We start from the raw sequence: 16885 nt of genomic DNA, 5'->3' as shown, positions 1-16885 counted from the left end.
AGCAAGAATGAGTGAAAATAATTTTTCATTGGCTTTTCCTTCTATTCCTTTAAGTGTCTTGGGAATTTTTTTAGAACACTTTTGCTTCTCCAGGTACATGGAGTTCTAAAGAGAATGGTCTGGGATTTACCACATTGGAAATGATGTCTTAGAGAAAAAACTAGAGCCATCAAATTGCAGAAAAGAAAAAAGAAATAACTTTAAAGTCATATAATGCCCTTTTTTACATCTAAGAAAATCAATATGCAGAGAGAGAATGAATGATCCTCTACAAATTTAGGCTAACTCTAAGGACTTTTATGAGTGCCTTTATTGTGACAAACATAATCCAATGTTTGATGTAAATAGATACTTAATGAATGTTGAAAAATAGATGGACTGTTAAATATTGGAATGATAAAAATTTCCTTAAGTTAAAATTTAAAACAAAAAAGATCAAAGTTTTCATGTATTATAATGTCTCAGAGTGGTTCTTACCTGAGGTACAAAGAATAAATGTAGGGCTTCCCTGGTGGCGCAGTGGTTGTGAGTCCACCTGCCAATGCAGGGGACACAGGTTCGTGCCCCAGTCCAGGAAGATCCCACATGCCACGGAGCGGCTGGGCCCGTGAGCCATGGCCGCTGAGCCTGCGCGTCCGGAGCCTGTGCTCTGCAAAGGGAGAGGCCACAACAGTGAGAGGCCCGCGTACAGCAAAAAAAAAAAAAAGAATAAATGTAATAGTTCTTATAGAATTTTTTATATTATTCTTTGTTTCTTATTATTCTGTTTTCCTTTTGGGTTTATATAAACCTTGGTCAACCTAAGTTTTTATGGAACATGTGTAGTATACATATATGTACAATGATTAATCTGAACCATTTCCTGATTTTCTGCAATGAATTCTATTCCTAAGCCACTGCTATGCTTATATTCTCTTGTCTGATAGAAACCTTTCCTACTATGGAATATTTAAATGTAGAGGAACAAATTTAAACCTTTTGTTGATTTAATATTCAACATGGGGAGTAATGAAGTCATAAATTAGAATGGAATTTGGGCAAATAGCTGTTCCTATGTTCTAAATTTTCACTTATATAGACACATGTACACATATACACACACATGGCTCATGTACTTTATGCAAATTTTACCTTATTTAGCTATTTTCGATCACATTTCTTTTCAAATGGTTTGGCTTAAGAAAATTGTTTTTAAGTGATGTCAGAGTAATGAAGCATGAAGGATATTTACAAGAAGAGCAAAGTAAGAACGCTGAAGACCAAAAAATAAAATAGTCATCCTACTGGATAAAAAAGTGCACAAAGATATTTGGTAATTTTATGTATTGATGTCCTTAAATAAAACATTTTAGGACTGAACTTCCTGAGTAAGTTTGTAATACGTAGTGTTTTGCTTCCATGTTGTTCCTGACCAAGTGGTTTCAAGGGTTCTTAGAAACCACTCTAGGGCACTCTCTTGCACCACTTTTGTCTTAAAGTATACCAATACATGAAGTTGTCAATAGAAGTTCAAAGATTTGATAATGGCACACAGAGATGTCTCTCAAGTGGCTTGCTTTTTTTTTTTTTAATGAATGTTATTAAGAGCCAAAGCAGAGTCAAGGAGGTAACGATACAAGAGCATGGCATGAACACTACAGCCCAAGAGAGCCATAGGTTTTATGTTAGATGTAAAGGAGTAAACAGAAACTTGTGACAAGTAAGGAAATGAGCCTAATGACATACAGGAACAAGTGATAGAGATTTGACATATGAAATAATAAACCATTGCAACTTAGCCTCCCCTACATTTTTTTTAAATGAATGTTATTTAGAGCCAAAGCAGAATCAAGGAGGTAATGATACAAGAGCATGGCATGAACACTACAGCCCACGAGAGCATCAATGCCACCTATAGTGCTACTGTAGCACCATCATGCTACATTGACAGTGAATGTTTGAGGGCCTCATGGCTGAGCTAACAGGTTTTAGTGGTAAAAATTCAGTGAACTTCAAAAATAGATAAATTGTGGTTAAGGTAAGGAGTGTGTGGTCACAAATCAAGGCAGATACGTTTAGGGAAAAAAAGAGGTTTACTCAGCTACTCTGACCTTGTAAGCATGTGGTATGCTCCTGCCAAGCCTCGTTTTAAAATTAATCAGAGAAATATTTCTTTTGAATTTAAAGAAGATGCACCAGAAAAGCCAGTATATTCCAGTTATGTTGCTAGCCAAACTGAGGTGGCTTTCATGTGGCCTTTTGTGGCTTTTGAAAATACAGTCAAGTAAGTGCCCATTTACAAATGTTGTTTAAAAGCTCAACCTATCACAGTTGAAAAACCTATTTACAGGAAAAGAAACAACAAAAAAACCTGATGTTGAACAACCCACATGCTGGTTTAATATTTTTGACAGCTCTTAGAACCTGTTAACATTGCCACTTTATCTTAACTTTCCTCAGAGTGGGTATATAATATTAGCTATGTGTTGTGGCCTGATGATGAAAACTGTGATAAGTTTTGGGGTCTCTTAAACCTTAAAAGATAAATTTAATCTTTATTGTCTTTAAAAAAAAAAAGTCTAAAGCAAGTGGGAAAAGGCCATATGGTACTCCAAACCACAAGGGAAATTATACTTCTTTATATGAAGCATTCCCACTAGAAAAAAGGGTAACCCTTCTGTTTATCATTATATTTTATGAGATAACTTCAAGGAAATCATGGAAGCATTATCACACGAACAGCAAAGGATAAAATCTCTTTTGCCAGGGTCCTCAAAGGATAGGAAATTTGGAATATGGCACAATTGGAACTTATTTTCCACACTGCAAAAGATGTGGTATGGGTGAGTGACAGAAGGTTTCTTGCCATCAAAGAAGATGGTCAGCATTTTCAAAACTTTCATGTGGGATATGAGGGTATATTTTATGGGCCCAATACAGGAACTAAAATGTACTTTTAATACAGTTTACATTGATATTTTATGTGGGAAGAGTTTGTTGATTCAAATGTTCCAATGTGTGAAGGAAGTATCAGCAAACATGCACAGGGAACTCACTAAAAAAATTACATGTAGGGATGGTTTTTAGAGGAAAATTGATGAAGTCATAGCAAGGGTATTTTCCATCAGATGAAAACTACCAGTGCTGTCTATTTATTTCTTTTGGAAAATAGAAGATCAAAGAAAATATTTTAGTAGAGTGTTTCTTTTCAAATATAACAAAGATTTTTTTGCAGTAATAAATAATATCTCTTTCGCCTTTCCATATGCTCATTTATGCCCTCATCAAATATGTGCTATGTGACACACACTGCGCCATATTATAGTAACAGCAGTCAGCATTTACACAGCCTTTATTATGCCACTTAGCAAGATAAGTGCTCCATGCCAATCTATAGCCACAAGAAAACTGAGGGAAGTGTTCATGTTTTACAGCTGAGGAATGTACAACTTAGCGAGGTTTTGGAAGTGATTTTAAGACTTATGGAACCAATATTTGAATTCAGGATATTCATTTCATAGCCCAAACCTTGATGACTTCCCTCCCTATAAATAACTTGTGTCTCAAGAGAGACAGAGATTATTATTCCATCATCAAAGACATAGAACATTTATAGGTAATTCACAAGGAAATAAAAGGAAAGTGCTTTGAAATCCATAAAAAAAGGGACATGATAAAATCTGGCATGCCAGAGTCACTTTATTAATTATCATTATTTTAAAAAATAATAACTTGTATTAGGTAATTCACTATATCAATATGCTACATGCACTAAAGCAAATAATTTATTTTCCACTTCCTTCTACAGCTGTACTGAAATGCACAATGTGGTATGACTGACTCTTTGATTTGAGCAGAACCTGTATAAGTAGACCACTTGAATGGCTACAGAGCATAAATATTCAATTTTCTCACTCTTAAGCAAATAAAGCTCTAGGTACATAAAAATTAAATTTACCCAGCACCAAAACCAGTTTTAAATATGAAATAAAAATAAGTCCCTGGATTGAAATAATTATGAACTGACCAAAAAAAGGTTTTCATCTAATTACAACCATAAAAATGTTGCACAGGTGAAGTAGTGACTTCATCTGAGAAAGAACTAAGTATTTAGGATCAAAGTTCAATTAATTAGCACTTATTTTGAGCAGTTTCCTTGAAAGTTCATACATTTTTACCTAGGAAAACTTTGTGTCTCTCTAAATCACCCTTTAACCAGACTCCAATAGCATTGTCTCCTCATCTTCAGTTTTTAAGTGACAATTCTCTATAGAAAACAATGTCCTGAATAAATTATTCCATTACCTTATAAAAACTCTTTGTTCTTTAGAATTTGGAATCTAAATACATTTTTTGAGAATTAGAGGAAAAAAACCCTTTCTCTTTCCTAAAAAAAATTGTGAGCTGTTTCATCATTGCTTATGAGAATGCAGAGCTGTACCTTCATCTTGACAAATATATTGACAATTTCTTACAAAACTAAACATTCTCTTGCCATATGATCCAGCAATTGTACTCCTTGGTATTTATCTAAAGGTGTTGAAAAATTATGTGCACAAAAAAACTCCTGCACACAAATGTTTATAGCAGCTTTATTCATAATTGCTAAAACCTGGAAGTGAACAAGATGTCCTTCAATAGGTGAATGGATAAACTGTGGTACATTCACACAATGGAATATTATTCAACAATAAAAAGAAATGAGGTATGAAGCCACAAAAAGACATGGAGCATATTTAAACGCATATTGCTATGTGAAAGAAGACAACCTGATGGCTACATATTGTATGATCCCAATTATGTGACATGGTAGAAAAGGCAAAACTACGAACACAGCAAAAAGATCTGTGGCTGACTGAGGGTCTGGGGAAGGGAGGTGATGATAAATAGGTAAAACACAGAGGACTTTTCAGGAATTAAAGCTATTCTGTGTGATACTTTAACAGCAGATAGTTATTATACATTTGTCACAACCCATAGAATGTATAACAGAAAGAGTGAATCTTAAGGTAAACTATGGATTTTACTTAATAATGACGTATCAATATTGACTCATCAATTTTAATAAATGTAGCACACCAATGTAAGATGTTAATGATAGGAGAAACAGAAGGTGGGGAAGAGGAATATATGGGAACTCTATACGTTTTGCTCAAGCTTTCTGGAAACCTGAAACTGTTCAAGAAAATAAAGTCTGCTAAAAAATTGTAATGGAAGAAACAAAGATTTGATCTAAAAAAATATACAGTTAATAATTTGAACATGGGTCAAATCAGTTATATAAGATTCAATAGAAGTCTGCTGTGAACAAAATCTGTTAAAATTAAGAAACTTCCCACAAGGCTAAGGAAAAAGAAAAAACACAAAAGAAGACAGGAAAATGCATGTTCCCTTTACTATTTCTGTATGGTTAAGCAAAAGTAAAGTTTAGTGTGCATTACACTTAGGATTGAAATAAACATTCAAAGGGAATATTTTGTCTTTTAATTGTGATATCTATTCAAAATGTAATTTCTTACTTTAGTTATTTGATTTATAGCACTAAAATTTTGAGTATGTTTTTGAAAGTGGAATTGTTCACAATATTTTTTAATAGATTGAAGTAAAATTTGGTAGTGGTATTAACTGGAACTTATATTTTGGTAAAGGTAAAAACATACAATGAAAAATAAAGTCTAATAATTACTGAACATTATCCATATTCCAGATATTGTGAATATCTCATTTACTCTTAGTTGGGTTAAGTACCTGTTGGGTTGTGTTACTACATTTTACTTTTCAAAGATGGGGAAAAAATGCTTAGAGAAGTTAAGTAGTAACTTGTTCAGTGTCACAAGGTTCATAAGTGATGCAGTTGGATAGTCAACCCAGGGAATTTGACACAGTCCCTATTCTTAAAAATAATTTCCAGTGTTGCTATAGAAATACTGCAGAAATAAAAATGGTATTATCATTTAGCAATGCAAGCATTCATTTCTATTGCACAAACAATATAAAAATCTAAATTCAAAAATCACCTCTGTATCACAAAAATATCACTAAGAAAATATGACATAGAGAACAAACGTATGGATACAGAGGGTGAAAGCAGGGGTGAATTAAGAGATTGGGATTGACATATATACACTATCGATACTACGTATAAAATAGATAACTAATGAGAACCTACTGAATAGCACAGGGAACTCTACTCAATGCTCTGTGGTAACCTAAATGAGAAGGAAATCCAAAAAAGAGGGGATACAAGTACACATATAGCTGATTCACTTTGCTGTACAGTATAAATTAACACAATATTGTAAAGCAACTATACTCCAATTTAAAAAACTAAAAAAGAAAAAAATATATGAACTGTATAGAAATACATATATACCAAAACCTAGCTTCTAAAAATGTAACTTTTATGTAAGTCATAGAGCAAAAGTCTCATGGTTGATTTGCCAGTATGCATGGGCTAATATGATCATTCAGTAAATTAAAAAATACATTCAGTATGTAATGTTAACTGTAAATATGCCTAAATGGTAATTAAACACATTTAATAATTAAAACACATTTTAAGTGATTCAGGATTTCTTTGAGTTATAAAGTAATATAGTCTGATAATGCCAAGTATCACATTTATATGATGATTATATGTGTGTGAAAAATCTAATTAACAAGCCACACTGATCAATTATAGGACAATATAAGTCTGCCTGTAACTCATGGAATTTCCATATTCAGACTATTAATTTAATGAAGTTATAAATTACTTTGTTATTTAGACGTGTGAACTTCATTATGTGATTTAGATAATTTAAGGCTCTGAAAAATTTTTAATGAGAACACTACAATTACATATTCTAACATGAGGCAGTTTCTTTTTAAAATATTTATACACACTGCTGTATTTAAAATAGATAACCAACAAGGACCTAGTGTATAGTGGTGGGGAACTCTGCTTAGTATTCTGTGATAACTTAAATGGGAAAAGAATTTGAAAAAGAATAGATACATGTATATGTATAACTAAATCACTTTGCTATATACCTGAAACTAACACAACACTGTTAATCAACTATACTCCAATATAAAATAAAAATTATAAATAAATAAATGGAAATTGAAAAAAATATAAAATAAAGTATTTGATCCTTAAAATTGTGTTTTTGTTTTTGGTAAGAGAGACAGTTCCACTCTTAACTCCCAGTAACTTCCATTTCCAATCGTGATCATTCATAATGATTCCCAGGTGAATACAGCTTTAGCTGTATTCTTCAGGCCCTCACCTACCTGCATTTCTTTAAGGAAATCTAAGCTCCTAAATTAGGTCTCCCTTTGATGGCATAAAAAAATTGAACTTTGTGTATTCTATAATGTAGAAGTTGAAAGAAATCCTTGTGACACTTTAGAGAGTTTTGTATGTTAATATTTCCTTAAGAATATCACAGGATAAAACATTTTAATTTTTTTTTTTTAAGAAGATGTTGGGGGTAGGAATTTATTAATTAATTTATTTATTTTTGCTGTGTTGGGTCTTCGTTTCTGTGTGAGGGCTTTCTCTAGTTGTGGCAAGCGGGGGCCACTCTTCATCGCGGTGCGCGGGCCTCTCACTATCGCGGCCTCTCTTGTGTGGAGCACAGGCTCCAAATGCGCAGGCTCAGTAGTTGTGGCTCACGGGCCCAGTTGCTCCGCGGCATGTGGGATCCTCACAGACCAGGGCTCGAACCCGTGTCCCCTTCATTGGCAGGCAGATTCTCAACCACTGCGCCACCAGGGAAGCCCTATATTTCTTGATCTGAGTTTTCATGAAGAATGCATTGGTGTGGATCTAGTGTTTATATTTCTGTGTGGGGCGGGTACATGTGTAGATCTTTTTAATGTGGAGAATTATGCTCTCTAGTTGTTGAAATATTTTTTTTCTATCTTTGATAATTTCCTTCCCTCCATATTTTTGAGCTCTTATTAATTAATTCTAATATTTATATATCAAAACTGTTAAATGACAGTTTGTATTTTTTCTAATATTTTAAAAAATCAGGTTTATAGCTATATAATTGGCATACAGTAAAATTCACCCTTTTTAGCTGCACAAATCTATGAATTTTAGCAAATATATAAAGTTGTGAAATCACCACTACAATCAGAATACAGGATAATACTATCACCTCCAAAAGTTCCTTCATACTGCTTTGCAGACAATTGTCTCTTCCCACCCAAGACCCTGGCAACCATTAATCTATTTTCTGCCTCTATAGACATACCTACTTTGGACATTTTATATAAGTGGAATCATACAATACATGGCCTTTAATGTTAGCTTCTCTTAATTAGAATAATGCTTTTTAAATTCTTCAGTATTATTACATGTTTCAGTAGTTCATGTCTGTGTTTCCTCAGTAGAATTTACTTGCATAGATATACAGCAATGTTTTATACATTCAGCAGTTGATGGCCATTTTGACCATTTTCAGTTTGGGGAAATTAAGAACACAGCTGCTATAAACTTTCTTTTACAGGCTTTTTGTGGATCTATGATTTCATTGAATCTTCTGCAGCAGTGCCTGAGAGTTCTCCCTGCTTACTACACATATTTGTCAGTATTCAGTACTTTCAATCTTTTCTTACTCTTTCTTTTATTTCAGTTTGGTTTTATGTTTAGCCATTCTAGTGGGTCTGTAGTGGTTTCACATTGTGGTTTTAATTTTCATTTATCTGATGATTAAAGATGTTAAGCATCCTTCCATTCCTTCTGTGTGCTTATTTGCTATTCTTATATCTTCTTTGATCTGTCTGTTCAAAGCTTTTGCTCTTTTGAAAATTGCATTGTATATTTTCTTATTAATGAGTTTTGAGGTTTCTTTATATATTGTTGAAGTGAGGCTTTAACCCTATATGGATTTTGCAAAATTTTTTTCTAGTCTAAGGATTGTATCTAGACTTTCTAATAATGCTTCTTAAAGAGAAGTTTTTACATTTTGATCATACCCAATTTAAAAAATGTTGTAGTTTATTTCCTAAGAAATAATTGCCTATTCCAAGGTCATAAACATATTCTCCTGTATTTCTTCCAGAATTTTAGGTTTTACATTTAGGTCTATAATCCATTTCAGATTAATTGTTGATATTTTTAATGTGCAAGTTTTATATCATTGATTTTTTTCACTCTTGCCATTATGTTCTTAGTTTCATTGATTTCCTTCTAAATATTGCTTTATCTGTGCCCTGCTGTGATGTTGTGATTTATAAGAAGAAATATATATATTTCCTCTTCATTCCCATTTATAGGACAAAGTTTCTAAAACCCTTGGAATTTCCTAAGTGATAAGAGCAACAAAGGTGTCTTTCATTTGTTAATGAGGTGACTTTTGGATTCCACCTAAGGATGGGGGCTGGCTGCCAGGGGATTACAAGGTAGGAACTTTAAATCCTATTCTCCTGACCTCCAGAGAGGGGAGGGGGGCTGAAGGTTGAATCAATCACCATGGTCAAATGATTTAACCAATCATTCCTTTGTAATGAAGCTTCCATAAAACCCCAAAAAGGACAGGATTCTTAGAGCTCCCAGTTGGTGAATTGACTGAAGAAAGTGTTGCTCTGAGAGCATGGAAGTTCTGTTCCCTTTACTCATACCTTGCCCTATCCATTTCTTTTATATGGCGATTCCTGAATTACAGTTGACTCTTAAATAACGCAAGGGGTTAGGGGCACTGACCCTCCATGCAGCTGAAAATCTGATTATAACTTTACAGTCTATATCAGTTTTGTAGGATGGAGCCCTTAGCTGGTGGGATCTGATGCTATCTTCAGGTACATAGTGTCAGAATTGAGATGAATTCTCAGACAGCCTGCGGGTATCCAAGAACTGCTTGTTGGTGTGAGGAAACCTCCACATCCACCCCCCCACACACACGTACACAGGTTAGAACTGGGTCCCAGAACCATAAGACCTGCATACTTCATATGTTGTTTTTATTTTTACTCAATTCAAAATATTTTTAAACTAACTTTGATTTTCTCTTTGATTTTTGAGTTATTTAGAAGTATGTTGTTTAGTTTCCAAATGTTGGGACATTTTAAGATATCTTCCTGTTACTGATTTACAGAATTTAGTGATGATGAGAGAAAATATATTGTATAATTTCAATTATTTTAACTTTGTTGGATTTATTTTTATGGCACAGATACTGTCTATCTGGTAAATTGTTCATTTTAGTGTCCTTGGGTTGACTTATGTTCTGCTTTTCTTGGATAAGGTGTTCTGTAAATATCAATTGTCAAGGTGATGATGTTTCAGTCTTACATAGCCTTATTATTTTCTGTTTGTTTATTCTAGTGATTTTTCAGTGAGGCATGTTGAAATCTCCAAATATAATTGTAGATTTGCCTATTTCTCCTTTCAGGCTACCAGTATTCACTGTATGAATTTTGAAGCTCTGTTGTTGAGAATATACACATTTAAGATCATCATGCCTTCTTGGTAAATTGATCCCATTATCATAATGCAATGTCCCTCTCTATTCCTCATGGTATTGATTGTTCTGAATTCTCAATATGATCATTCCAAGGTATTATTTAACAAATATATTGTATACTTTATGAGTCTTACTGTATAAATTAAGTACCTGAAAATACCGTCTAATCCTCTAGTTGTTCACCATCAACTCTGATGTAAGCCAGGTTCCAAAATGGATTATAGTAGTAATATACTGTCAATGGACAGCTAGTGCTGTATAATTTATTCTGCCTAGAGAAATCAGAGAAGGTAGCACAAATAGATGATATCTGGGTTAGACTAAGTAAGGTAGCTATTGCATTCCAGACAAAGGAATGTAGCTGTAAATGGAGAGCTATTCAGGGGATCAGTACAACAGTTACCTAGGGTCCATGGTGGAATGGCATAAAATCATGAAGTAAGCCTGAAAAGTAGTAAGCTATTTACTTCTATCTTCTTCCTAACTGTCTGACTACTTGGACATTAATAAAAATGATTAAGTTTTTCTTTTTTACTCTGTAAAATAGGAATAATAAAAGCTATTTCTCAAGATAGATGTAAAGTTTAAAGAAGAATTAAGTATATATATAACATCTTGCACCGTGCCTGGCAGTTAAAAATTATACTATCTTCAACTGTTGTTATGTTTGTTGTTATCATTATTGTTGCTATTATTGAGGTCTCCAAAAGTTTAGGATCTTCCTTGCAAGAGTTTTTCAACATAGAGTCTCATTTTATTATTCCAATTTTATAACAGAAGTAAAAAATAAAAACAAAGATTTTCTAAACATATTCCAAATGAATAGTAACTAACCCTCATAGAGCATGTATTATGGGCTAGCTGCTGTTCTAAGTGCTGAAAGGTGGTAGAATATGCCACCTCAATATATGCCACTTTGGCATAAAAATTATTTTGAACCAAAGGCACTTAATAAAATAGCAGATGCAGGAAGGGCACTCTAATCTCCCCTTTTCTTCCTGAAAGCAGGAGATTAAAAACTCCCATGTAAAAGATGCCCTTTCTGTACCAGGAGAAAAGAAACATTCTTCAATAGGAAGTCAAAGCCAAGAGAATTCTATACAAACAGACCTTGTTAAAGTAATTCTTATCTTCCTTTAGCCTCCCTGTATTTTAGTCACTTTTCCACAATTGCCTCTCTTTAGTCAATCTAGTATAAAAGCATTTAGGTTTTGCCACTTGTTTGGGTCTTTATTTGCTTATGAGGGCTCTTATGTCACCTAAAACATAAATGTGGATGCTTTTCTTCTGTTAATCTGTCTTCTGTAAATTTAATTCTCAGGTCCATCTGAAAAGCCTTAAGAGGTTAGAGGTAAATGTTACCTTCCCAACAGTGCTTTACAAATTTTGTTCATTTAATCTGATACTATGGAGGTAGGTACTATGGTTATCATCATGATCACTATTTTTCTCAGGAAGAGAGACTCAAGAATTTTAAAGAACTGTCTCAGTTACATAGGAAGTAAAAGGGCTTGGTTTTGAACCTAGGAATATTAGGTCCAGAATCTTTGCAGTAAACATTCTGTTATATTGCCAAGCCCAAGAATTTTGAGGGGAAAGAGGAAAGTGGAGACATTCAATAAAACTCTTAAATCAGTTGACAAAATGATTAAACTTGATCGTTTAACTCTTATCCAAAGACATTATCTTTGGCTCCTCTTTTCCAAACTTAAGTTCCAATGAAAAGATGTTTAGAGTGCTCTCTCTCTCTCTCTTTTTAACACTCATATATATTTTTCCTTTGGAATCAGGTATTCTCCTGGTAACAAATTCATTTTAAGGTGAAGTAGGTGAGACATAATAATCAAATTCTCTAGAGAGGGTCTATGGTTTGGGTATGAATATAGTCAGCATTATTTCTGTGCTTTGTTATGCTACAGGATTGCCTCAGTGTCCAGGGAATGAACATACCATCCATCCTCTAAATGGTATTTCAACGTGTGTTTTGTGTGTCTACTTTAAAACCCTAAAGCACAAACTGCTACAAAAGGAGGATTTTTGTCTATTAAATAGCATTAACGTGAAATATCTTTGGACTTGTTTAATAATAACCTCTTAGTAAGGTTGAAATGTGAAAATACAATTCAAGATTATTCCAAAATCATTTTTTCCTTTCACCAAAAAACACTAATATGAAATAGAAAAGGGGTGGTTTACATCACCAAACCCCAAATTCTATGTAGTAATTTTATTATCATGTGTCATCAGCAAGTCTCATTATCAAAAGGAAATCTACTTCAAATTACTGTCAGATTTAATTGGATATCCTACAAAATAATCTTTAGTAAATTTATAAAGATCATTATGAATCATGAGTTATTCTTTGAATATTAAGTAGAATGTTGTTAAATCCTTTTAAAATTTAAATCTGAAGTGTAAGTGTTCCTTCATAATCCATCAGGATATGAAATCTACCTAAATGAAATCATCCTCTTTCTATGCTGTTTATTTCAGTCCAAGCAAAGTCAGTCTCCAAGAAAAAAGAAAAGTTGAAAATTCAATTAAAGGACAAGTTCTAGGTGATTAAATGGTGAGGTATTTTGAATCAGAGACTTTCCTACTGCAGAATGCCTTTTGCAGGCTCAGTTACTTTTTTGAATCCTGTTGTAATTTTAAATTATTTTAACAAACGACAAGGGCCTAGGAACTGGCTCTCCTTTTGTTTTTATGACCTCAAATAACGGTGTAGAATACTTAAAAGGAAAAATGTTGGAGTTTTTCAAGAAAGCTTTTCTAAAATACTGACTGAAATATGCTTGAGGATCTGGAAGAATGATCATTGCTTACTAACCTATAATAGGGGAGTAGTCTGTACAGATATTTCTAGCAAAGTTTATTATTTTCCCTACAATATCTGTTCTTTGACAAAAGTGAATATTTCATGGCAATGATGTTTGTTTTTCTTAGGAAATAAACAACATAACAGGCTATGATATAATGATATTCAATACAACCTTATTTTTAAATGTTAGGCAGACTATAAAGAGGCAATAGAAATAGTCTTTTGAAAGAGACAGTGATTTTTTTTTTGTCATATACTTCAAATAATTGTTTTAAGTTAATACTTCAATTGATTGTTGTTCTTATTTGATTCTCTCAAACTTTCCATTTATCTCTACATTTTGTCACTAATTTCCAAGTTTTATCTTTTTTCTCATTTACTTCTTATGTACCTGGTCAACATCAAACAAGAATTTTCTTTAAACATGAATTTCAATGGACTTTAGACCTAGTTGAAAACTTTTTATGACAAAAGTGAGACTAAGTCAAAATCCATGAATAGATACTCTTCATTATTTCTGAAAAATTCCTTTCAACATATATTTTCAATGATGAAAGTAGTGCAATTTAGTGGAATCAGCAGTCCACAGATTTTTAAATTAAACTCTTCTTTTGTTACAATCTAATTTTTGGACTTAATCTCAGTTTTTAAATGAGAATTAGAATAAAAAGTATAAATGACCCAAAGAAATCTTAAATATGGTGCCAAATATTAGGCAGTTAAAACTAGTGTCTTAATATGTATTGTCCCAATTTTAATTTAACTGTTTCTTTAATTACAAAATGATAGGAATTCTTTATATATTTGGTATACTGATTTTTTTCTCATAATATATAATTCAGATATCATTGCTTGTTCTTTGGCTTATTTTTTCACTCTTTAATATATGTTAGGATGAATATAATTTATTAATTTTTATGTTGTCTAATTTATCAACACTTTATTTTATGGGCAATACTTTTTGTTTTTATATTAAAAGATTTTCCTTAAATCGAGGTGATTAAAATATTTTCCTGGTATTTTATAAAGCTTTATTGTTTTGCCTTTCACTTTAGGCTTGTAATATTTCTAAATTTAATTTTGAGATTTAAGGGTCTAGTTTTACTATTTTATACTGATAGCCTCTTATGCCAGTGACAACTTTCAATTTTTAATATATTTTTAAAATATCTACCTTCTTTCTCCCACCCCCCAGTAAATATCCATGGATGTTAATTTCTTATATATTCTTCTGTGTATAATTTTAATTCACATAGAGGCAAATAGAAATATAGATTCTTTCCTTCAGCTACTTTACATAAAATGTAGCATACCATATCTACACTGTTCTTCAACTTATTTTTCTTAACAAATAATATATCTCAGAGGTCTTTCATATTAGTAGAAAATAATGTTTTTATTATTTTAATAACTACATATTATTCCCCTATATCAGCATAATTAATGGATAATTCTGCCTTTTTTGCACCACTTTGCAGTCTCTGTCATGTCACATAATGACAAATATATGGGACTGTCTTTTTTCTCCATAGGTTAAGTTGGTTTATTTTTAATCTCTCCACTAATATCCCATTCTCTTAATTACTGTAATTTTAAAACAAATCTTGGTATATGAAAGAACAAGGACCTTTTATTATTTAATTAGCTGTTTAACACCTACTTTTAAAAAGTATTTTTGCTTTTTATTTATCCCACTATTTAATTTATTTTTAAAATTTCATTAATTTAGGCTGTTAGTTTCTTATTTCTTTCCATCTACAATTGTTTATTTTGTGCTTGCTTTCAAACATTTTAAGGTGGTCAGTTTGCTTGTTACTTTTCAGCTCATGCTCTTCCAATGTTAATTTTAAAGCTATAGCTTTTCTTCTAGACACAATTTTAGATGCAACCCACAAGATATGATATGTAGTATTTTCATTAAAATTCCTTTATGCATTCTTCTTTGACCCATGGATTATTTAGATATATATACTTGCAAATATATAGTGATGTTCAGTTATATTTTATTGTATATTTCTAACTTGATTGCATTGTGGTTTGTAAACATGTGTACATTTTCAAAATCCTTTGAAATTTGTTGAAACTTACTTTATAGCCTAGCAGATGATCAAATTTTTTATGTGTTTGGCGTTTGCTTAGAAAAAAATGGTATTCTGCAGTTGTGGGTAGGATTCTAACTATGTTCCTTAGCTCTTGTTTTCATCAAATTAATCAGACCTTCTAGAGCTTTCCTAAAATTTCTTTTCTGCTATTATGAAGTTTTTTTCATCTGTTACTGAGCAAGATTACCACTTGATTTTGGATTTGGCTATATCTTCTTACACTCCTCTAAGTTTCTTGTCATTAGAGGCTATGTTATGGGATGCATACAAATTTAAATTTGGTATATCTTTCTGGAAAGTTAAACATTTCATCATTCTACCATGTTTCTCCTTATCTCTATTTTTTTAAAAATTTAACTTCTAAATGGTCTTTAAAATGTCTACAAATAGATATATCCTCTATCCATCTTTTAACTTTGTCCATATTTTCCATATTTTAATGCTCAAACCTTCTGTGCCCTTTGTTTTAGATATGACTTTTTAAAACAGCATTCAATTGGATTTGGTTTTTAGCAGAGTCTACAACCCCCTCCTTCATAGCAAAGTGTTTAGACTGCTAATTACTGCTCTATTTGGATTTAAGTCCACCATCTTATTTTCTATTGGTCCCTCTCTTGGACATATTTTTTGCTATTTTTTTAACCTTTCATTGAACTAGTGTACTAATTTTTATTAATGTAATTTTCCTGATATCTATCTGTTGGACTAAATACCAAGCAAATATTTTGAGAGGATACAAAATTGTAAATAGAACTTAACCAGGGGAATAGAACTGCACTGAAAGGTAAAAAGGAGCTTCAAAATTTGATGTTTACATTGTTTGGTTTGATTTTTTTTTTACACTGGGCATATATTTTTATACTGACTTTTAGAAACCAGATATGCAGACTACAGTAATTCTACTAAAAGATAATTCAAAAAATGCATGCAAAAACAAGTAGATATTGTTTATTCCTTGAATACTTTAGACTATCTGTTCAGATTTTCCCCACTATCTACTTACTCTCATGCCTAATAGCATAAATGTAATTTACATAGCAAAAACATTCACAGAAAAATAATGTAGTTCTATAATATGTTTCTCAGCATATCATTGAGTGTTTTTTATGCAAAGTGGCTTCACTGGGTTCTGGCACAGGGTCTTCAGAACTGCTCTAGACTTTGCATGACCCTTTGTTTTCATTAAGTGATGAGCTCTTAGTAAATGTGATATAGGAAGAAAGGCTAGAGTAGTGAAAAGATCACAAAAAAGTTTGGGGTTTTTCAGTTTTTTTATTTTTGGTTGGTTGGTTGGTTGGTTGGTTTTTGTTTTTGTTTTTTGACTTTTGTCAAGTCTTGATACATCTGTAGGCTTCATCTGCAAATAAAATTGTTAAACTAGAGTTGGATGATTTTAGGCCCCCTACCAGTCATAAGTACATAACAATGGAAATATTTTGAAGACAGGCAATCTAGTCCTACTTTCAAATTCTGTTCCTTCCTAGCTATATGATTTCGACAGTTACCTGATTTCTTTGGAAGTGTGT

The sequence above is a fragment of the Kogia breviceps genome, chromosome 12, assembly GCF_026419965.1.
Source record: "Kogia breviceps isolate mKogBre1 chromosome 12, mKogBre1 haplotype 1, whole genome shotgun sequence".
NCBI classification, from domain to species: Eukaryota; Metazoa; Chordata; class Mammalia; order Artiodactyla; family Physeteridae; genus Kogia; species Kogia breviceps.
This window is presented reverse-complemented; position numbering follows the sequence as displayed.